Raw genomic sequence first — 23,260 nt, 5'->3', positions numbered from 1 at the left:
TGGATGGGCCGTGCAAAACTCACAACCTCATCAGTGTGACGCTCACTCTGCCAAACTCTGTTATTAATCTCCATACAAATCTGCATTCAATAATTATGGACTCTTGTACAACAATTAGATTCTGTAACTGATGGAATTGATAATGCATGTGTGGAGACTAAACAAATGTATACTTTCTAGTCTGGCCACTAGAGGCAGCATTCGTATACCAGAGTCCAACGGTTGGTTCACTGACCTGTGATTTTAAAGGGTTTTAATAACCAGATTACACAATGTCCTGAAGACTTTATGGATGTATAGATGTGTTAATGGGTTGGTGGGTAGGTTGGTGGATAGATAGATAGATAGATAGATAGATAGATAGATAGATAGATAGACAGACAGACAGACAGACAGACAGACAGACAGACAGACAGACAGACAGACAGACAGACAGACAGACAGACAGATAGATAGATAGATAGATAGATAGATAGATAGATAGATAGATAGATAGATAGATAGATAGATAGATAGATAGATAGATAGATAGATAGATAGATAGATAGATAGATAGATAGATAGATAGAAGAATGGATGGAAGGACGGACGGACGGACGGATGGATGGATGCATGCATGCCCAAATGGTGTGTACAAATTGTTTTTCTCTATCCCATTCTCATCCTCAGTATATCTCTGTTCTGCCCCTTTTCTTGTTATCTTCGCTGGTCCTCTCGCTTTTTTTCACTGTCTTTTTCTCAATTGGTGTTTTATTTTAAGACATGCAGCATATGCTGATTTCAGGCTGAATTGAGAGAAGGACTTAGAAGCCCAGCTGACCTGCCTGTGCTGGCTAATTGGGACTGTTTTCTTTCCCGGTTAGCCCCAGAAGCCCAGCATCCTCAGCTGTGGCCGCCTGCGCTGTCAGCTGCGCCCCTGTGACAATAGCAACTGTAATATTTCATCCTATGAACTACATTTTTCAAAAGATTATCATATTTATCTACCTGGTTGAGCTGCACCTCTGTATCATCATAAAAGTATTTTTGGAATGCTGGGTCAGAATTCTTCTTGCGTGACCTCTACAACTTTTTTTCCACTGTAGAATCGCAGATTAAATGTAAGGCAACTGCACGTTGGCTTAGATTAGTCCTCTCTAACGCAAACTACCAGGGGGCCACTTGCCAGGTGTAGCTGAGCGGTGTGTAAAAAATAGAAACGAGGCGTCCATCAACTCCCAGCGTAGATAACTCTGTTTATTATAATGGGTGCGATCTAGTTTTGTTCCACTGTTGTTGGTGAATGCATTTGATGTACATTTTACATGTTTTATGCATTTGGCACATTTACACAAAGAAATTTACATTACATTCAAAGCACACATTTTTTTCACTTCACACCCATGACCTATGATATATATATATATATACCTATGCTGTGCTATGAAATATGCAACCTAATATACATTATAAAAAATAAAATAAAAAGTCATATATATATATGTATATATATATATATATATATATATATATATATATATATATATATATATATATATATATATATATATATATATATATATATATATATATATGAATGCTATATATTATTATATAAAAAATCATATATTGTGTTTACTTATATAGTGAGGCTTATAAAACTATAAATCAGCCTATTTAAATCGAGTGTTTCTGTGATGGATAGGTTTAGGGGAAGTGTTTGGTTAGGCCATTGAAAATATCATTCACCTATTATAAAATCAATAGAAGTCTATGGAGTGTCCTCACGAATATAGTGAAACAAATGTGTGTGTGAGTACCTATTTGTTCTTCATAACATAAACTGGGGGAGGTTTTCACAATGATTCTTCTTCTATCCCCCTCTCTATTGTCCTTTTTTTCCCCTCTCTGTCTCTTTGCTGGACCATGTTTGCCATCTATCTTAATGCAGGATGAATATTTAACTGCTCTGTACATTAAACACTTCCAGAGTCTCTGTGTTGACATGTCTGAAAATGGCCACAGGATGCTGGTTGCACGGAATCCTGGTGTACATTTGGCTCATTGATACATAATTAACACTCCCTGCAACTGCTCCAGCAAACACACAGATGTCTCCCCCGTGGGGTAGCCTTGCCAGTGTTTCTATGCCCATGTATGTTTGTGTATGTGTGCATTACCGGTCAGGGCTGCTCAGATGAGTTTTAGGCCTCTGTAAGGTAGCAAAAGCAGCTTCTATACCCTTCTATACCTTTGAATCAGTTGTGACACTGGATAGTTGTCAGGTTTCCTGGAGTTTGCATGATCCCAACACAGTGGCAGCCTTCATTTCACACCTTGGAAAGTGATTTAGTTGTATGTGTCATGGCTGTGAGCGGAACTCTCCTGCACCGCATCTCACAAGAGTGCTGTAACCATAGGCGCTTTGTCCAATGGGCCGGCAGCTATTCCAGCTGGACCACCAACAGCCAGGCCAATTAGCATCTATTGTCTGAGGCAGTCATGAGTGCAGAGACCACCAGGACAGACTCCTCAACCTTTCTCACAATAGTGCCCTCAGCCCCCCTCTACACATCTGCTCTGTTCTCTCTGCTCTTCTTTACTCTCTCCCTTACCAGCATTACCCTGGTACGTTTTACAGAGCAGTTTAAAGATGAAATATAACTCCACCAAACAGATTTACAGAAAGGACTATTTTGAAAGAGGTCTCTAAAACACTCCTTGTGTCTGCCATTGGTAGCCCTGCCCCAAACTCATGCTCGTGTGTGTGTGTGTCAGGAGGGTCGATATTCCAAAAAGCCGAAATGCAGAAATGCGTATAAATGGAAGTCAACAGAACGAAAAGTGTAGCATGACAGACGTTTCAACACTTTAGTTCCTAAAATATCATTTCATTCACAAATATCATATGGCCAGATTTTATTGAAGTATATCAATACAATCATAGCATTCACTTTATATGAATCACTTTTTATGGATTTTCACTTTGAGATTTTGTTTAATATAAAGTGCATTCTAAATAAAATGTATTATTATTATATATTTAAATAATTTACCATTTAAAGTTAACTCAATACATATAATGTATTTACCATTCATACATTATATCAGTTTATTTAAAGAAATCAATTCTTCATGTACACTGAAGACTGGAGTAATGGCTGCTGAAAATTCAGCTTTCCCAGTCCGAATTAAATAGCTTTTTAAAAGTATAGATGTTTTTTTATAACTTATTTAAAATTGTTATACTATTTCACAATAGTACTGCTTTTACTGCATTTTTTATCAAATAAATTGTAATGGTAAAAGATGAAAAAAATAAGATGAAAAGAGAGAGAACTACTTTCCTCCCGTCCTTCGGATGAGACGTTAAACCGAGGTCCCGACTCTCTGTGGTCGTTAAAAATCCCAGGATGTCGTTTGATAAAGAGTAGGGGTGTAACCCCGGCATCCTGGCCAAATTTGCCCATTGGCCCCTGTCCATCAGGGCCTCCTAATAATCCCCATATCCTGATTGGCTTTATCACTCTGTCTCCTCTCCACCAATCAGCTGGTGTGTGGTGAGCGTTCTGGCACAATATGGCTGCCGTCGCATCATCCAAGTGGATGCTGCACATTGGTGGTGGTTGAGGAGATACCCTCTTCTATGTAAAACACTTTGAGTGCCTAGAAAAAGCACTATATAAATGTAATTTATTATTATTATTATTATTATTATTATTATTATTATTATTATTATTATTATTATTAGTATTATTATTATTAGTAGTATTATTATTATTACTTTAAATTTAAAAGACTACTTTCAAAGACATTAAATAAATCCTACTGCCCTCAAACTTTGGAATGGTGTATATACTGTACATTATGTGTGATTGATTTATTTATTTATTTATTTATTTATTTATTTATTTATTTATTTATTTATTTATTTAAAGTAACAGCCGTTGTTGTATGCAAACCTTGGTCACTTCCAGTGTAGATACAGTGGATGACTAGTCCAGAATCTAAAACTGACCTCTCATGTCCTGCTCCAGTAAGCAGAGTGAAGCGTGTGCCCACTTTAGTCCTTTCATGAGCGGCCTTGCCGCTGTATATGGCTCTCTCAAACACACGCACTCATTCTCTGTTCTTAGTTTTTTCCTACTATGCTGTTTTTTTACAGCCTTTTTGCCATTTCAGCAGACCTCTCTCATTCTGTGACTCGCTTTGCACCTCTTTATTTCTCTCTATTTCTCTCTCTCTCTCCTCCTTCGTACTCTCACTCTTACTGTTATATCGTCTCATCATCCCCTCTTACTCCATTTCTTCTTTGGTCCTGTCATATCTGTGGCTGAACTGCTCTGTCCCATCTAATGGGGTCAGCGGAACAGCACCCCCCACATACTCTTCTCTTTCACTCTCCTCCTCTTTCATCTGTCCATTTCCAGGTTAAGAGCCCAGTGGCTGAGAGGCTCACTAGATTAGTGGTCTTTCATTCCCAGACGTGGTCCAGTGTGGCTCCTTACCCATCCATCCACCGTTTATGGTTCTTTACTCTTACAGTGGACTAAAGGTCAGACACACCGATCTTCACGCATTAACAATGCACTCTCACATCAGTGATGTTAATGTTAACTATAAAAAATAAGTTTGAAAAAATGAAATAAAGTAAAATATTAGTTGGGAAAACGTGTACTAAATAAAGTTAGAAAAGATGATTCCCAAATGGTATTAAGACCCATTTACACAACAGCATTTTTAACAAAAAAAAATTATAATTTTTTCGTTTTGGCAGTTTATTTACTCAAAAGCTTTTTGGGGTCCTTAAATTGACAATGGTGTCGTCTGTACATGAAAAATGCAGTTTTCGCGTAAACGCACCTGCATAATATCATTGCGGTGCTGCATCCATGGTACGGCAGAAAAGTTCCCTGATTATTAGGCAGGAATGAGTGTGTAGTTCCTAGACATATTAGTCTAGAAAATTGCAACTTTTCATTCTCCGTCGGTCTTCGTACACAATGTAACTATACACATCACAACATGAAGAGCTCAGATGCAAAAGCAACTTCTGTCAAAAATTAGATAATGCTACTGAGTGAATCCTCTCTGCATATAGTATATGTTCATCAAATACTTTCAGTTCAAACCCACTAAATCCCAGCCTCAGCCCATTCAGAAGTACTGGTTCTTAGGTAGAAACCTATAAATAGAAGCCTGACAAAAATGCTTATTTTAAAGCATTTTAAAATACGAGTCAGACGAATTTAGAAGTCTTCAAAATAGGAAAATGTTGCCGTTATTTTGTCACTTATTGAGCAGTAGGCTAGCTGGAGCCGCTTACCTCCAGGCTTTGTGCTAAGCTAGGCTAGTGGTGGGTACGTCAGACAGAGTTATAGCACGAAGATAAAAATGGTATGTATTGACTTATCTAACTCTAGGGGAACCGCTGAATAAGCTGAAGTCCCAAAAAGTCGGCGTGTTCCTTTTAACTGTTGGCAAAATATTTGGTTATACAACTACTTCAATCTTTTTAAGCTTCATTTCACTTCATCCAGCACCACCTCGCCAGTGTTTAGCACGATTGTTATGAGTCTACCCTCCCTAAAACATGCTGAAAGCACTTACGTAGCATGTCTTACTGTCCATGCTGGGATAACAAGTGGCTCCCTGTTCCTCGTAGGGGCCTTCAGGGTTTCTCAGTTCTGTTCTTTTTTGTCCCTCTCTCTCCTCAGCTCAGGCCATTAGAGGAAGAGGGTCAGGAAAGTGCATGCCATCCTTTGCGTGCTATCTGAGCCACTGGCCTGGCAAGGGAAAATAAATGTTCAAAAGGTTGTACTTTATATTTAGCCAAGGAGATGACCTCGAAGTGCCTTAAAAGGGCTCACATACTTAAAGGTGCATTACAGGTCTTACACTAATTCACTGTGATAGCTAAAGTGCTCGCCGCATACCGCGGGAGAGAGCTAACCCTGGAGGATCCGGCAAGGGCCCGGGATGTGACCAGTTAACATTATTCAGCATAAATTTTGAATTCTCTGCAGCCTGAACTTGAAGTGGAGAAGGGTAAACCATTTGCATACTGTATTAGTGATGAACGTAGGAAAGAGATGCTCTTGTTGCTGGATCTCAAATTCACGTTTTATCTGTAAGTTTCGCTTTATGTCATGCTTTCTTCTCGTTTTATGTATTTTTATGTGCGGAAAAGTGGTAAGGCGTGTTTTAAGGGCTGTTTGGGGTAAATAACCTCTCGTGAGATGCAGCAGTGGTCGGAGACGCCACTGGTGGAGACCTATTTTCATTCTTAACTAGACTGGCATGATTTATTAATTTGCATTTGAAATAACAATTACCATGTCAGAAGGGATCAAGCCCAAACCTTAATTGCAACGGAAAACATACTTAATATGAAACTTGCCCCTACTGAAGCGTTCAGAGTGCTTTGTGTCTTGAGCTGCTTCGTGAAGCATCAGGGACAAGATGCAAGTTTCCTCTTGATGATGTCACTTCCTCTCACTCACCGCAGCTCTTATTCCAGCTGGACTCGGCGGAGCTTTGTAGTATGTGATTGCATTCGGATCTCTCTTCTGTCGTCCTCTCACTCTCATTCTCACATTGTCTTACACTCTTCCCTCTGGGGCTTTTAAGGTTTATGATGTTTCATTAAGAGGTCAGGTCCTAAGACATTTCATTAAATCATGTAATAGTCTTTTGTCGACACTCCACATCTAGTAATGACTGTAAAAGGACAATAATCTTTAACTGACTCTACAGAGATTGTCTTTGTTTGGAGCAATGCTGAATAATGCTGTTTTTAAGTGATAAACCATTTGAGACTGTTCTACACTATAAAAAAAAAATATTTAAAAAATATGTTACCTGGTTGCCTTGTAATTTTGAGTTCATCGAAATTTAAAAGTTTAGTTAATACAATGAACATTTTTGAGAATCAGCAATTCCCAAAATATTATTCCAATATTAAAACTTATTCCAATATTATTAAAAGATTTTGAAAGTATATTGAGTAATTGTGTATGTTTTATTTGTTATGACGCAGTGAAACATGCCAAATTGTGCTATTTTCATGATTTATCCATATTTTTGTATGCGGATCAGATACACTAATATTTTGAGTTTCTATTTATTAAACCAATTTTCTTCATTGTATCAACTCAATTTCTTTATTTGAATCAACTCAAAAATGTAAGGCAACCAGGCTATGTATGGTAAACCAACAATATATTTTTTACAGTGTATACAAGTGATTTTATTGTTTTAAGTGTGTGTTGAAGGACAGGAAGTGTTCATGATGTCGGTTCTTCGTCCAGCTTCCTCTTGCTTTCACTTTCCCGTTTTTACAGCTCTGGAGTGTCATAGGTATAAGACGCTTTATTATGACATGAACACATGTGCTCTATCCCTCTCATAATTCAGTCCACACTGCACATCTGAGAGAATTCTTCACACTTCTAACTCTCTTCCACATTCTTTTATATTGAGGCTAGCTCCACTCATATTTCATGTCAAAGGCTTATTCTTTTATTGAACATCAAATCCAGAGTGTCTCAGTTGACGCTCCTTTCTTTTTCCAGCACATACATATTCAGAAGCTCAGGCGGCTATATGGCTTCCTGCACCTAATCCACAATTGTGCGCATTAGAACTGTAATAACATTACATGAATGGATCTCCCGTTCTATATTTAGGAGTCAAGTCATCCGTGTGAGCCTTGACATGCAGCGCTGTTTTTTCCCCCCAATTTCTGGCATTGGCGCTGCGGCCTTCTCCAGTGTCCAAGAACTAACTCAAGAGGACGGCTCTCGCTAAGATATCATGCTGTGACACTTTACATACCGGTTTGAACTTTATGGCTCACACTGCAGAATAAATGCATTACTATATAAATTTAAAAAATGTGTATTTTGAACGGCTCGCAATGTGCCCAGGCCAGTTTGACAATTGAAGTATAGATACAAACTCTGAAGAATGCCACCACTCTTTTCTGTCTCCCTCACACACGCCAGACACCATCCCAAAAAAACACACGTACACACACACACACACACACACACACACACACACACACACACACTCCAGTTCTACGACTCTGGCTTGTCAAAATATTGTTTCAGTATATCCCCACTGTTTCTGGCCTGGAGTCAACTTCCATCTCATCTAATGAAAAATGCAGAGTGTTCACTAGGGATTAACTGGAAGGCTTCTGCAAAAAGGATGAGGGAGGAGAGGAGCAGGGCTCTGCTTTATGGCAACACAACTCAATCATTTAGTACCTCCAGCTGACCATTTGACCCACTGCTTAGAGTTTTATTCTTCCCAAATAGCAGGGCAGGGGAGAGGGAAGTGCTTGAGTTTGCGTTTTTGCCGTCGTTCTGATAAATATCTCTTGCACCTCAGCATGTGTTCCCATTTATCTGAGTAGGTGCCGGTGCTGTAGATACATTATTAAGTGTGATTAAACACATGCGCAGGAACTGGCGAACACGGAAACGCTTCTGTTGCGTGGCATCGTTTTTCATCCCCCCATCTCTATAAGCGTACGCACACTTAAACACACAGACACTTTGAGTGTGCATGTTTGTGTATGGGAATTTGTGGCATAGTCAGCTTAGAAATGACTAGGGAAGGGAAGGGAAGGGAAGGGAAGGGAAGGGAAGGGAAGGGAAGGGAAGGGAAGGGAAGGGAAGGGAAGGGAAGGGAAGGGAAGGGAAGGGAAGGGAAGGGAAGGGAAGGGAAGGGAAGGGAAGGGAAGGGAAGGGAAGGGAAGGGAAGGGAAGGGAAGGGAAGGGAAGGGAAGGGAAGGGAAGGGAAGGGAAGGGAAGGGAAGGGAAGGGAAGGGAAGGGAAGGGAAGGGAAGGGAAGGGGACAAGAGGGGAAGGGGACAAGAGGGGAAGGAAGAAAAGGTAAAGAAATTAGATGAAACGAGAGGAAAGTAGACAAGATAAGATGATGAGACGAGAGGAGAATAGAGGAGAGGACAGGAAAGTAAAGTAAATAAGAAGAGAGGATATGTGCTAAAGAAATATGAAAGGAGAAGAAATAAGTGTTAATGAACAGATATGAGACTGTATGGGAGTTAAAGTAGAGGAAAGAAAGAATTGAGGAGATGAGATGAGTGGAGAAGAAAGCAAAGGAAGATCAGGGAATATAAACTGAAATGATGTAGATGTGCTGGTTTGAATAAAAAATATGAAATATGAAATAGTACAGTATGTCTGCCCTCCTGAAATGAATCAGGCTGCTCACCTGAAATGAATCAGTTATTCTGTTTTTGATATTGCGCCTTCAGTCGAGTAATCCAGCATGCCTTTTGGATTCTGCTGCATCAATAATGTATGCAGGGCGGTGTATAATTTATGTAAGTGGACATGCAATCACCTCAAATTAAAGTGGTGCATGAGCGGAGGTCATGTTGCATGTTTGTGTGGAGCAGTGCGGGGACAAGAAGAGGCCAATCCAGTGCATTTAAGTGCCAAGCCTATCTCGTTCTCTCACACATTTTTCCTACTTAGCTCATTTCTCCGTCCGTCTCTCTCTCTCTCTCTCTCTCTCTCTCTCTCTCTCTCTCTCTCTCTCTCTCTCTCTCTCTCTCTCTCTCTCTCTCTCTCTCTCTCTCTCTCTCTCTCTCTCTCTCTAACACACTCGCACACACATAAATATAAAAAACCCTAGTTACTGCTGGCTTAGCTTAGGCTGGAGACACATGGCTCACCAGTGACTGAGACTCACAAAGCAGGAGGCATTAAGACATCAATAATTAATTAAACCAACAGGCTCTCATAGATACCTACAGAGGAGGACATCTGGCTGAAAGCATACTCAGTCTCATTAAAACTGGGCTCCAAATGGGAGCTGATTAATCCTTTCCAAATGTTAATTGGTGGGTTAAAGTCTGGATGGCTGTCAGTGGTGCTGGTCTGTTTGCCGGGCCTCAGCGAGTGGAGCAGGCCTGGATCACAGCTCGTCCTGTTCCCAAGACACACTGCCCAGTGCCGCATGAACCGGCCAATAGAAATTCCTGCCGCTGTCTCCTCTTCTGTAATGGTTATCACAGAACATGGGGGGATTGCTGTGTATGTTTGTCTTTGAGCATATTTCCCGTTTCGGTGGGTAATAAATTATATTACCTTGAGTTTGATTGATTTGTGTACTTTATGCCTGGACAGAGTCACTTTTATTGCTGTTGGTCCCAGTAACATTATCATGGCTATCCATCATGTGCAGGGACAGCAGAGATGTCCATTTTAAGGCCGTCTCGCCGGTGTTTCAGGAATTGGTGTTTTAGCCAAAGCTCAGCAGCTCACTCTCTCTCTCTCTTGCTGTGTATGTGTGTGCACGCATGTGTGTGTGTCTGTGACATGTTTATGAATGCCAAGATGTACTGTGGAGTCACTGTGCTGTCCAGCAGCTCACTACATTAGCTGACAAACTCTCCCACTTGTCACATAGGTGTTTTAGGTGCTGACCTAGAGCACAGCAGAGTTCATCTCTCTCTCTCTCTCTCTCTCTCTCTCTCTCTCTCTCTCTCTCTCTCTCTCTCTCTCTCTCTCTCTCTCTCTCTCTCTCCTCTCTCTCTCTCTCTCTCTCTCTCTCTCTCTCTCTCTCTCTCTCTCTCTCTCTCTCTCTCTCTCTCGTAACTGAAATGGCACACACGGAGCATTAATCTGTTTTGAAATTCAAAACAAAATTTTTTTTTTATTTTTTTTACAGAGCAATATATATATATGCTTAATCAGCATTTTTAGATTAATAAAAAATGATATCCAGTGAAAATAGAGAAATATAGAAATACAGAAACACATCCAACCCCACACACACAACCACTACAATTCGGTACAGGTGCAGGGATTAATAATTAATACAATTAATAATTCAATAAATAAACAATTAACTGTTAACTTTTAACAATTTACATTTTCTTTTCTTTTAATACAACTGCACTGATCTTTTTTATCTCTAGCTGTTTTTGTTTTTTTGTTTTTTTGTATTAATTTTATTTTTCAAATAATAATGGAAAGACTAAAAATACTTTTAGTCTTTTATACTTTTAAAAATAAAAATACTTATTAGGATTTTATTTTATTTATTTTGTTGCACTGTAAATTTAAATATTTTATAGTAAGATCAGATTTTTGGTGAGTTTTTGGACTCAATCCTCATGCTGGTTTCTTGGGATATTGGATGTTCAACTGATCTGATTGTGTCTGAGCCTGAAGTCGAGCGTTTGTTTCTTCTAAAGCCTGACCTTGTGCTTCTTTTCAAAACCTCTTACCTCACCGTCCTCCCACTTCAAACAACTAATACCATCCAGATCTCAAATGCAGTTGTATGTGGTTGCACTGTTTCTGTGTGTGTGTGGAAGAAGTGTATGTGGGTTCATCTATGTGGGAGTGGGGTTATGACGTGTGAATGGGGCACGGTATTGCGCAAACAGCTTGCTTAATTACCATGAGGAGAGATCTGTTAGAGGATTGTTAATGAAGCACATGCATCAAACAATAGTTCTAAACATATCACACAGCAGATAAACAGATTTCATTGTTGTGGACAGCATTCATTAACAGCATCTGAAGCACCTATGCTTTTTTTTTTCTTGACCTTTTACCAGCTGCCTGTCAGGTCTGTTCTGTCAAAGCACGCATGATATATGTTTGTGCTTCTTAATAGGGGATGACATTATGAAGAAGTGAGGCTGTTTCTTTGCCATTGATACAGTAATTTTAGAACGTCTTTTAGCAGATCAGATTGGGATGGTTGCCATGACAATAGCTATACCCTGTCGCTCACTGCAGTTCTCTTAGGGGGCACTTAATTTAACTTATGTGGAATTATATATGATGTTTTATTAACAAAGTTTGGGAGAAGCACGTTCAGATGATCTACCCAGTCAGGCATGAAAGGAGGCATACCCTGCATTCAGACAAGGCGTCGGCATTAACGCTTCTCATTTACTTAGACTGGTTGACGTCATGTGTTGCCAAACTGAACTGTGGGTTCCTTTGCATCGCATCCCTGCCATTTCTCATGGCTGAAATTGGAAAAAAAATCAACTTTTCAAGTGTCAAAGCAGGCGTCAGCAAATCAGATTGCATATGCAAATAACTAAGCACAGACGCTTGTGAACTGCTTTCATTCAACACTGGAAAAGTAAAGTGACTGGCTGTTTTCACTATGACGGTACACCCCGACTTTTCACTCTCGATTATTATAGCCAGGGATTTGAGGGGACGGGATGTTGCTCTGGGTTCGGGCCAAATTCAAAGCCAGGAGCCCTCAGCGTACCAAGTAAAGGCATATTTGATACTATATCTGATTATATGTTAGTGTGTATTCATGAAAGTGAATTCATGATTTGATGAAATGTGTTTGGTACATCAACAAGTGTACTGCATCTTTTAAAAACTTCTAAATTCATTTTTTATGAATGTCCTTTAACTTTATCTCTTTGCCCATTTTTTATTTCAATTTACTACAAACAATACACACACACACACACACACACACACACACACACACACACACACACACACTTTCATTCTTCGGTGTCACATGATCCTTCAGAAATTGATCTAATATTTTTGATCTGATTTGCTGCTCAATTATTATTAGTGCTCAGTTATGCCTCTTAGAAAATGTTAGATGTTTTACTTATACACTTTAAATAAAAGTATATACATTCTTTTAACATCTTAACCCAAACTTTTTAATAGTTAAAGGGTTACTTCAGCGATTAGCATATGGCTTTGTATCAGTAGAAACCCTGGAGTATATTCAAATGATTGTGCTTTCTCCCCTCATATCCCCCTGAGACAAGAGATTTATGCATTTTATTTCTGGAAAAATTCCTACTATGATGCAAATTGACGATATTTGCATCATAGGAGGAATTTTTGCCCAAAGGCTAAAGACGACAGCCAGCAGAGGGAGCCATTTCCGCATGTTTTGAATCTGCGCATGGGGGATGGAGATCACACTCAGCTGGCAGGGAGAGCTCAGCTACAGGCACTCATTTAAACGCTATGGTGAGCAATGTAAGTCTTCTAACTTCTCAAATTAATTTCTATGAAAGTTAAGCTTGCAAAGGCATGAACTGAAACGCGCCAGACTGAACTCACGTTGTGAATGTATGCCGCGAGTGTAGTCGCGATTACCTCAGCTCTCCTCACGAGAGCTCATCAGCTCATTTTTCTCACTCCTGCAGTTAGTGCTCAGTGCTGTGACACTTGCGCGGTGACTCACTCATTATATTGAAAAGACACGTTCAGTTTTTAATCGTAGTGTCTTCTCCAACTCAGTCACAGTAATCAAGTTGGTGGCTTTGGGAATGGCCTCACAGGGCAGCGAAGCATTCTGGGAATTGTACACTGTAAAAAAAAAATAGTTGAGAAAACGTAAAAATGTAAGGCAACTTGATGCAGTAAGACTTTTGAGTTGTCCCAACAATTATTTTTTAATTCTTCCCAGTAAAGATCATTTGTTCAGCCAACATAAATTTGTTTGTTCACGCAATATTGATAGTCGTATTTTGCTAATAAAAATATTCTTGTCACAGCAACTGAAACAACAATTACTGTTGTTGAGGTAATTTATATTTTTCTGTTTCCTGAACGCAAAATAAAGTGTCACCACACTATCCTTCCTATAATTATTTTAGTGACTTTACATCTATTTACAAATGACAGAAATGTAGTTATTTTGATCTGTTTATTTCAGTTGTAAGCACATGCATGTACATACATTTGAAAAGAATGTAGTGAAATGTTATATAATTTACATTTACATTTATGCATTTGGCAGACGCTTTTATCCAAAGCGACTTACATTGCATTTTAAGGTACACATTTTACATTTTTGTCAGTTCTTGCTTTCCCTGGGAATCGAACCCATGGCATTGGCGTTGCTAGTGCCACGCTTTACTGTTTAAGCTACAGGAAAGAAAAATTCCTAAAGGGATAGTTCACCCAAAATTGAAAAAAATTGTCATTTACCCACACGCAGGTCGTTCCAAACTTGCAAGTGTCTGTTTTCTGTTGAACACAAAGGAAGATATTTTGAAGAATGTTAGTAACCAGACAGTTGACGGCACCCATTGGCTTACATAGTAGGGGGGGGGGGGGGGGAAATACTATGTAGAGTACAGTCAATGGCTACTGTTAACTGTCTGGTTACCAACATTCTTCTAAATATCTTCATTTGTGTTCAACAGAATACAGACACATTCAAGTCAGGAACAACCTAGGTTGAGTAAATGACTTTTTGGGTTTTCATTTTTGGCCAAACTTACCCTTTAATTAACACTTGTCCAAATTTGCTTAAAATATCTTTAGGACAAAGCAAAGATAAACAGGTCACTCAATGCCAGATCCATAAATAATATTCACACAAATGCTTTTTTTTTTTTACACTCTAAACAGTTTCACTATTTTATGGCTTATCAATATGAGTGCAGTGTTTCATTGTAAAAGAGCTTGCAATCTGTAATTAAAAACATAAAAAAAAACGTATCCACAACACTGCAATGCACAGTTTTCATACAGTGTCTTTTGAGTAAAACTGTCCATTTAAACAGTCCGTACAAAACTTCAATGCTTGTTTTTTATTTTGAATGTCTCAAATGAAACTTTTTTTTAAAACATTAAAAGAACTGGAAACACTGGTCCAACTCTGCCTCACGCACAACCATTTTGTTACCAGTCTTTGGATCGTCTTAGGATAGGAAAACTTCTTCCAGAACAAACCCCTCCAGTACAACAGCAAAAGTCTTGATAAATGGTGATGTTGTTTGGGTGTTATCGTCCAGCACATAGAAAATGTCAACAGAGACCGCTTTTGTTTCCTGTGACACAAACACAATAAGAAATATATTTTAGTTTAGAATTTAATTAGTTAATTTTGTAACAAATTAATTAAGATGGGGGTGGGGATGAGGGGTTGGCAATACATAAATTGTATGCACTAATTGTAAACTTTGTATTGGTAAATAGTTTTATAATGTGAAATCCTTATTCACAAGTGGAGATTATAATATGACAGATAACACAAAGAATGGCATGACCAAGTAAATAAGCAGAAAACACCAAAGAGAGAGAGTTTAAACTAGGGGTGTCCAATCCTGTTCTATGGGTCACTGTGCTGATGAGTTTAGCTTTAACTCAAACTACACTTATCTGAACCAGATAATCAAGGTCCACAGGATTACTAGAAACTTCCAGGTAGGTAGGAGCCATAGAAGAGCAGGTTTGGACATCCCTGCTTTAAATGGTTAATTCACCCAAAAAATTAAATTCTGTCATTATTTACTCACCTTTAGTTTGATCCAAACCGTAAGACTTTCCATTATCTTGAAAACAGCAATTAAGATATTTTTTATGAAATCTGAATGATTTCTGTCCCTCCATTGACAGCCAATACAACAACCACTTTTAAGGCCCAGAAAGGTATTAAAGACATAAAAATAATCCATTTGACTCCAGAGGCGTAACCTCAATTTGATTAGCGATGCAATTGCTCTGCATGTAAAAAAAAAAATTACTTTTTTTTTTTCACTTATTCATGTCACTTCACAAAACTGAGGTTAAACACCTGGAGTCACATGGTCTACTCTACTTCAATGTTTTTACTACCTTTTGGGGCTTGAAAAGTGACAGTTGCATAGACTGTCAATAGAGGGACAGAAATCTCTCAGGTTTCATTTCAAATATCTTCATTGGTGTTCTGAAAATTAATGACAGTCTTACAGGTTTGGAATGACAAGAGGAAAAGTAATTTATGACAGACTTTACATGTTTGGAATAACCCTTTAAGCCTTTTGAAGACTGATACGTACATTACACTTCTTGAATAGCTCGGCTGGGTTCTCGCAAAGAAATACAGGCAGGCCTTGTAGAGCAGGAGTCCTCCTGTGATCATCTATGTCTGTTGTCTAGAAAAACATACAAAAGAAACAACCAAATAGCTTAGGTATAAAAATGTTATTCATCATCAGCCAAAGTAACACAGATCAAGCTATCAAAACATTGAAATTGAACTTACCCTGTCATGAAGTATTTCTAGGAGTGCATCCATGTCCTGTCCGAAAGCTCTTTTCTGTCTCTGTTAAGTTTCAGGAGCTTTGGTGTGTACATGCCAATGGCTGCCATGAAGTCTCCCAGAAGGTCTTTGTTGGTGATTCTGAAAAACTCCTCAAAAACCTGTTCATAAACAATTCATTTGTATTAATGCAATAAATAATACAATTCAAATCAAATGAGAGAATTGGTATGGGGAATGTTAAAGGCCAATTTCTAAGCAGTTTGTAAATAATACCTTTGTACAGAGAATGTGGGGTTGTGGGAGGACCCTTCAGAAGTGTTGAGACTATTAGTACCAAACGATGAGATGGTAGGCTGTTGGTTTCATCAAGTGACCACAGGAGTTGGACCACTGAATATCCAAGACTGCTCTTTCATTGGGCAGTTCTGAGATCTCCGACAGGTTGCAAAGTCCTCTTAGTAGCTTCACTTGAAGTATATTGTTGAGAGTCCACTGATTCAGGCACTTCCGGAAGCCTGACTCGCCGGGCTTCAGTGGAGGATATGACAACTCACAATAGAAAAGGCTGTTTATCAAAAAGAATCAATTTCAATTATCTAATTAATAAATTAAAAATAAGTTAAAAAACAAAGTTGCCACATACCATTAAATATGCATTCAGTGCTGCAGATATGTCCTCAGGGTTACAAACACAGGCTCTCCAAAACTGTATGGAATCAAAGGGTGATAATCAGTTAAGTCAACAGCATAAAAGACAAACATGTCAGCATAGATGCTCTCAACAAGTTTGTTTGTTCAAGATCTTAAATGCACTATTTACCAGGTGGAGAGTCGTTTTGATATAAAGGACACTTTGGCAGAGCAGAGCAACATGCTATCTTGAAGAACTCAGGCTGTCCATTGCAGTGTCCTGCATAAAGGATGTTCTTAGAATTGAGTTCCATGCAGACAAACATATGTGGACAGTGAGACAGTGTGCAAATGTGGAAACTTTCTTTATACAGCATACCTCAGTGTTGCATCCAACAATATGCTAACAACATCCAATTTGGATCATTCTGGAAAATAGAAAATTATCAGTTCGAACCTATTGTAAACATCACAACCTTATATTATTTAAAATTATTATAAAATAAACAAAAAAATGCTATGCATAGTCTTATTCTACACTTTTTTTCTTTGTCCCCATATTTAAAATCATATGATGTATAGCTCTCAATGTTTAAAAAATAAATATTTCGTTCTAAACACACTCATAAACATACATCTGCGTGTGATTTGTAACGATGAAAATGCACATTGAAACGGCTAAAATACATTTAACATTACATAATAGTTTATATATCCATACATTGTGTGCCCGGCTTACAAATTAAACATTAACACATAACACGTTCTTACTTCACCCTCCGCTGTCTTCCTCTCTCACAAACGCGGTTCAACGTATATCAGTTTATCAGCGCCACCTAGAGACAAAAAAAGAAAAGAACCTCAACTAACAATAAAAGACTTGAATACTCGTGCTAAACAAACATATTACTCGCTAATTTCAGTTTTTTTTTTATCTTGGCTATTGTATTGAAACGTTATTGCATTAAGAACTTTAATGAGCTAATCTTTATCTGAGCAGTGGCAAACATTAAAAATGTTAGGCCACACGCCTTTTAACAATACACAACCAATCGTATGTCTAACAATAACACTGTCCGCTTGAGAATATGCAATTCATTGCATGCATGAAATGAAAAGTAATATTAATACTTACCAACTGAAGTATGGCAATATTAGATCCTTGAAAAGGCAGGAGGATGAGCGAACTTCAAAACGAGCCAGGAGCTACCCCTGCAAAATGGAGAAGGAAACCCCGTGCATTTCGGCGCGATTTTCTGGCTCATCACGCATGCGCAAACTATTTAGATCGTAGGTTTTCTGCTCAACACAAAAATGTTTGTCCAGAAAACTTTGTTTAATATGTAGCGTGACATTTTGGAGAATTTTGTTGAGCTAACATGTATTTTTATGTAGAGTCACAGTTATTAACAATTCTAAATATATGGGATTCAAAAAGCACTGTTTACTGGACAAATGGCAATTTCATTTTTTACAGTGTAGTCTTTCATCCCCATGAGACAAAAATACATTTTTTGTCTTTTCTCAGTCTAGAAGGCACCAAATTAAAAAATAATTTCACATTTCTACTGCATTGATGACCCAGTTTAAATACAGATTCATCTTCCCAGCGCTGAAGTACCCCTTTAAGGAGCATGTTTTTTTTGTTTTGTTTTTTTTACAATTACACAGCAAAAACTGCTTTAAACGTTGATAATAAGAAATGTTTATTGAGCACCAAATCAGCATTTGAAATGAAATCAGAAAAAATATTTTTAGTTAGTGGTTACAGTAGACAATAATAATAAAAAATTAATAAAATAAAAAGAATAATCACTTTTTTTATATAATGATTTATTTTATCATATATATTTTTTTCTACAGGCTTAAGCTATAGATATGACACTAAGATGATATGCATAAAACATTTAGTTTTTATTTAAAAAAAGGGTAGTATATTTTTTTATTTAAATAAATGCTCCTAAGTTAGTGACTGTTTGCCAACACAGGAAACATTCTGTTGTTTCCACGGCTGAACTGTCACAGGAGCCTTGTATACAGAGCAGGGCACTGGTCTAGCTCAAGATAAAAGTGCACCCTGTCAGCAGTGCCTGTCCTCGCCGTGCAAGCCTGGACATTTTTGTTTCACCTTATCAGATACAGCAGTCCTGTGTGTGTGAATGGCACTTATTTGTGTACCACAGAGAGAAAGACTGGCGGAGCGCTCTAATATGATCAACTCCCATACCTCACACTGGAGCTCATTACATACGCACCCAGGGACACATGTTTAATATATCAAAAATCTCAATTATACCACCTAATTGATATCCGTATTTGCTTAATTGGTCAATTTCATTCACCCCCACTGCTAAGCGTGAAAAAAGTGTCTCACACAAAGTACTACAGCATACAATACTTTTTCTTTTTTTGCTGTTTAAATGAACAATTTCTCTCTTTTAGTTCTGCTATTTTTTTCCCCAGATTGGAAAAGATAATAAATGCATTCTCATCAACTTAGGCTCAGACTGACTGTGAAATTAAACCAATCACCAAAGCAATTACAGCAGGGGAGGAGAGGGTCAGATCGATAGCAGCCCATTATGAATAGCTGATAAAGAGAGAGAAAACACCCAGGATTCAGGGAATCCCTGAATGTCTGATTGACTGATTGCTAAGTAGAGTATTCTACACCAAAACGTTAAATGGTATCAACATCTCCATGCAGACATTGGGCAGGTAATTATTGTAAGCTTCTGTTTGAATAGGGTTACTTTAGTATCCTTATTGCGTGTGTGTGTGTGTGTGTGTGTGTGTGTGTGTGTGTGTGTGTGTGTGTGTGTGTGTGTGTGTGTGTGTGTGTGTGTGTGTGTGTGTGTGTGTGTGTGTGTGTGTGTGTGCACGTGGGCGTGCGTGTGCGTGTGTGTGGGTGGGCATGTTTTTGTGACATATGAGGAAACAAATGTGTATAATGACATGGGTATGACATAGGTATTACAAGAAGAGGGTAGAATATGAGGACATTGGTCATGTCCCCACTTTTCAAAATGCTTATAAATCATACAGGATGATTAATCATACACAGAGGCAGTGTAAGGGGATAGAAAATACGGTTTGTACGGTATAAAAACCATATATATACATATATTGTCTTTAAACTTCAGCAACATTTTCTATTATAGGGATGTTAATTTACACAAATTACCATGGTCGGTCATCCTTTAAATTAACAAACAATTAATCTATTATTCGTTAATACTGCAATATGTGTCTATTGCATATAGCCAACAACATGACAGGGTGTAAAAATGCTGCTCAAAACGGCATGTTCCTCACCAAATGAATGAGATTTTAGTCTTAATGAAGGGCTAGATTTTAAAATGAGTCGACGTGATTGATCATTTAATTAAATTACTTATTTATTAATCAAATATAACGACTAATACAACTTGTCACCAACGCTGCCTCAGATGCGTGCTCAAAATGTGTGGACATGCTCTTCCTGCAGGCTGAAACACTGCAACTAAACCCAAAGAACTCATAAACAACGATTTATGACAAAAGTGTTCTCAATAATGTTATGTTAAAATAACAATCCCAATCATAGTTATTATTAGTCGTGCATTGATCTTAGAGCTGAAGCGCTGAATGAACGCTGTAAACTGGAGCACTTTGCTAGCATGTTATTTAACTCAAGGAAACTCATATGTGATCAAACAGATATATATAAAAATAAACAAAATATAAATTATATCTGCACAAAATTATGCAAATGTACAAGTGAACTGGAACTATACTTTTTGCGTGCTATTTAGAATGTGTAACTCTTGCTGTTGTGAATGTGCTCTTCCTGGAGTTACGCTATGAAACGATATATCGATATATCAACCTGTACTCCAAAAAATACGACTCTATAGGTCGTTTTTCAAGCACCTTATTACGACCTATATTAACGTTTTAACATCATGCGCCCTCTAGCTGGCGTAAAAATAATGACAGTGTCGTGTTACGTCTGCCGTCATGAAATGACGTTTGACTGTTGTTACCAACCAAAATGCGTGTTTTTTGCGGAACTTTTTACCACCATTTGTCATATTTCCATTAAGCAACATTTTTATTTTTATTTACAACTACACCCACCCCATCCCTAAACCTACCCAGTGATTTATAGTGCGTACACACTTTATGAGCACATGTTCCCTTGGATTAAACTCACGATCCCATGATCACATGTTGTTGATGTATAGTGCAATGCTTTACCAACTGAGCTACGCAAAACCTGAAAAATTATGCAGATAAAAGGTAAAAATGCTTTAAAATGAAAGTGTCCTGCTGTCAATAGGAGCACAACTTCAGAATACGATCCTGTGCATCTTATTTAATTAATTAAAATATTGTCGATAGGGGCGCAACTTTAGTAAACACTCCTATGGGTCGTATTTCAAGGAAGTGACAAACGACCTATATAGGCGTATTGGTTGGAGGACATGTTGGATATATATATATATATATATATATATATATATATATATATATATATATATATATATATATATATATATATATATATATATATATATTAATGCTTTATAAATGATGAATTAACCATTTATTAATGCTTCATAGCGTGCAGTTATTACAAAGTGTCACCATGTTTTCTACAATTTTTCCAATCAATATGGCAAGGATGATTTTAACAGGATAAAATAAGAAAAGATCATCTTATTTGTAACCTGACGTGGTCATACTCAATTCTAGTCAGAATATGAGTCTGAAACTGCTCCATTGGGCTGTGATTATGGGGCGTGTTTCAACCCAATTAGGAAAGACCTCAATTGGATAGACCTACAACCAATCAGAACAACGAAGCGAACAGACAGAGCTCAACTGCACTGTGTTGCCAAGTCCGTGTTTTTCCCCCGCGGGCTGTTTTCAATGTCCGTGGGTTGAAGGGACTGTTATGTGATATATAGACCCATGAGTGAGGATTTTAGCAGGCAACCTTGCCAAAATAACACACATTTTACCCCCCAAAACACCATTTTTTCCCCTGGAGAACCCCCCTGAGAAGCTATTGTTTAGGGCTAGTAGTTGGCGGGTTTTGTTGTAAAAACTTGGCAACCCTGTCTGCACGCGCGCTGGAATTAGGCTGGAATACACGATCTTTGGTGTTGTAAAAAAACAAAATAATTGCATGATACACAGAGTACTTACCCAACATGATCATCATTCCGGAGAGAAATTGTGAAGGTGAATGCAGATACAAACAAGCTCTCCGTTTAGGATTCGAAAAAATATAATCCAAGCCCCTTTGATGACGTGCATGATTACGTTACTGTTTATCATCTGTCTGTAATCGTCTAAAGCCCGTCCTGATGATTTCATTGGTCCGAACAGTTTCTGTTCAGAGATAATTACTCCTCTATGGAGCGAGGCCAGACCGAACTGCCTGACCTAAACATTTTGTGGGCAGGGCTAAGTTCGGCTGGCTTCCAGGCTAGCTTATTTGGCTAGTATTTAAAAGAATATTGTGCGTTCATCATCAGTTACATCACAGCTACCTTTATTTCTGTAGAGTAACCTGAACATTTCTTTTCTTCTATGGCCTAATCCAGCGAACAATGACCCAGGCCAAAGCCCTCTACACTGACTTTCATCTCCTCTGTGTAGATTCACCCACCATTATTGATTCCTTATTGACCTGAAATGTTCTCCGCTTCAGCCTGCACTCTTTTTCTCAACACACCCTTCAGCTGAATGTAAGAAACACATGTCTGAGGCATTGAGTTTTTCTCTTTCTTTCTTTCTTTCTTTCTTTCTTTCTTTCTTTCTTTCTTTCTTTCTTTCTTTCTTTCTTTCTTTCTTTCTTTCTTTCTTTCTTTCTTTCTTTCTTTCTTTCTTTCTTTCTTTCTTTCTCTTCCCTCCCTCCCTTCCTTCCTTCCTTCCTTCCTTCCTTCCTTCCTTCCTTCCTTCCTTCCTTCCTTCCTTCCTTCCTTCCTTCCTTCCTTCCTTCCTTCCTTCCTTCCTTCCTTCCTTCCTTCCTTCCTTCCTTCCTTCCTTCCTTCCTTCCTTCCTTCCTTCCTTCCTTCCTTCCTTTCTTGTTTTGCAATGAGGATTGGTGCTCTATTTGAGGACGAGTTTGTTTTCACGCTCTTCTATGTACGCTCTTCTAGTTGGGTATGTTCTTATACATGCATATTTTAATACATTTTAAGACAATAGGCTAGGGAACACTTTAGAATACTCATCCATCATTAATGTATAATCACACATGCAGGAACAAAAGAGTAATGCACTATTAACATTCTAGTAACTATTATAACGAAAAAGAAACTCTGAATAACAAAATTAGTTAGTTATAGCTTTCAGTTAAATGTGGTTGTTCAGTATTAGCTAATCTCATATCCCCTACTAAGAGCTACTATATACAAGTTCATAATTAATGTGAAAAATGCATACTTTATAATTAAATTGAAGGTCGGGGTAATTAAAGGTGCAGTATTTAGGATTGACAGCTAGAGGTTGAAATGGGTACTGCAGTCCAAATTCAAAATATTTGAGATCGCTCCCTCCTCCTCAGACTCAACGTTCACGTGGGTTGCCAGCTTGAGGACACGCAACAGAAGCTAGCGCAATTGAC

At 38.2% G+C, this 23,260-nt stretch overlaps 2 long non-coding RNA genes across 14 annotated transcripts in view; one reads left to right on the top strand and one right to left on the bottom strand.

Annotated features, from left to right (window-relative positions):
* Window positions 1–23,260, top strand: part of LOC137045543 (uncharacterized) — a 407,625-nt gene that overhangs the window by 307,216 nt on the left and 77,149 nt on the right. The window lies entirely within an intron of this gene.
* On the bottom strand, window positions 14,402–18,079 carry LOC137045137 (uncharacterized). Of its 2 annotated transcripts, XR_010898701.1 has the most exons (9): window positions 17,777–18,079; window positions 17,413–17,477; window positions 17,021–17,069; window positions 16,832–16,921; window positions 16,655–16,717; window positions 16,285–16,576; window positions 16,012–16,169; window positions 15,806–15,901; window positions 14,402–14,815 (listed from the first exon to the last, which is right to left on the bottom strand). It is a non-coding gene; the product is annotated as an uncharacterized lncRNA (long non-coding RNA). The 2 variants fall into 2 exon arrangements; XR_010898700.1 differs by having other exon boundaries at window positions 17,413–18,079.

The sequence above is a fragment of the Pseudorasbora parva genome, chromosome 17 (genome assembly GCF_024679245.1).
Source record: "Pseudorasbora parva isolate DD20220531a chromosome 17, ASM2467924v1, whole genome shotgun sequence".
In the NCBI taxonomy this organism is placed as follows: Eukaryota; Metazoa; Chordata; class Actinopteri; order Cypriniformes; family Gobionidae; genus Pseudorasbora; species Pseudorasbora parva.
Note: the sequence above shows the minus strand (reverse complement) of the source record. Positions and strands in the feature narration are given on the sequence as shown.